Source organism: Notothenia coriiceps, unplaced genomic scaffold (genome assembly GCF_000735185.1).
Source record: "Notothenia coriiceps isolate Sejong01 unplaced genomic scaffold, NC01 NC01_scaffold00000339, whole genome shotgun sequence".
Lineage (NCBI taxonomy): Eukaryota > Metazoa > Chordata > Actinopteri > Perciformes > Nototheniidae > Notothenia > Notothenia coriiceps.
This window is the reverse complement of record NW_011333040.1, coordinates 14,424,027-14,425,697: the sequence shown is the minus strand read 5'-3', so window position 1 is coordinate 14,425,697 and position 1,671 is coordinate 14,424,027.

Genomic DNA, 1,671 nt, shown 5'->3' with positions numbered 1-1,671 from the left:
GGGGGGGGGGGGGGGGGGGGGGGGGGGGGGGGGGGGGATTCACTTACCCGTCTGCGGCAACCTTTGGCAAAAACTTCCGAACAGCTTCGACATCACACCTGCCCGGCAATCCTAGTCCCCTCGTGTCCAAGTTGGGTGGACGTCAGTCGTACAGCAACACAGGGACCCCGTTCTGTAAGGGGGTTAACGAGACACCCCCTAACGGTGTCCATAACTCATACATTCAGCAAAAGCCATTTTCCAGATTGGCATTACAACAACTGTAGGTAAAGAAAAGGAGTAGGAGCAGGTAGCCATAGAAGAAGAGAGTGCCCATTCACTTTGAATGGGGTGACGTCACGTTGCCTCGCTTTTCGCCGAACTGAATTGTGGGTAGCAGAGCGGAGCTTTCCTGGCGTTTCAGGCTGCAAAAGTTGAGCAATGTTCAATTTTGAAGCTTTCGGTGGAAGCGTCAGCCAATCAAATCATATGCCAGTACAAGCTCTAGCCAATCAAACCGCTGCTTGTGTGTCAGGGGCGGGAGATTCATGTGATTGGTTGTTGGTCGAGTTTCAGACACGCCTGCCGGCAAGCTTTTTTTTAAGCTGAAGTGTGGACGGGCACCAACGCACTAGCCCACTGCGCCACACGCCTCCCTACAACCTCCAACAATATTCCAGGTGCAGCTAAATAATAAAATAGCATAATAAGGGATAGTAAGGTGATCGTCAGTCAGGACCACACGCACGACTCAGGACCACATCGACGGGCACGACTCAGGATCCAGACATAACCTTCCGTGCTGACACCCTGCCAGGTAACAGACACAGAGACTCCTGATGAGGCCCAGATACTGTAATGCTTTTATGGGATAGGAGTGCAAAGGGATGAGAGGGGTGGGGGAGGAGAAGAGGTCCTTCTAAGCCTTTAGCAGCATAACTAGGGGCTGATTCCAGGCAAACTTAAGCCAGCCCTAACTATTAGCTTTATCAAAAAGGAAGGTCTTAAGCTGAGTTTTAAAAACAGATAGGGTGTCTGCTGCCCGAACACAAACTGGAAGCTGATTTCACAAATGTGGAGCTTGATAAGAGAAGGCTCTGGCTCCCATTGTACTTTTAGAGACTCTAGGAACAACTAACAACCCTGCATTCTTGGAACGGGAATCTCTTTGACAAGAGAATCGTGAATGCTTTTGATAAAACAATCCCACTCATACCTGGATACTCATCAAGACAAAAGACTGCAAAAAAAGGCAGGGATATATTTGTGAATATAAAATGTAGTCTTTAAAAGAATGACTGGTTAGTACACTTGTGTCAAAAAGTCCTTATTACAGCACAAGAATAAAAGATCTGCAGTATCCACATAATGTGGCTTGGTAGGATACGGAGCGGTTTGAATCACGGAGATCATAGTGACGTTCAGAGAGAGAGAGAGTGTGAGTCAAACATACGTCACTGTACACACACACACACACACACACACACATTGCAGGGTCTGACTTGAACCTGTGACCTGTAGCTGTACACTGGTGACACCAGTGCGGGGGGGGCACCAAGGGTTCACAAGTCAAATTGAAAGAACCCCCCACCCTGCTTTCCAAGACCTCCCCATGTATACTAAATAATACATGTCAAACTGTGTTCTGTGTGTGTGTGTGTGTGTGTGTGTGGTGTGTTTGAGTGTGTGTGA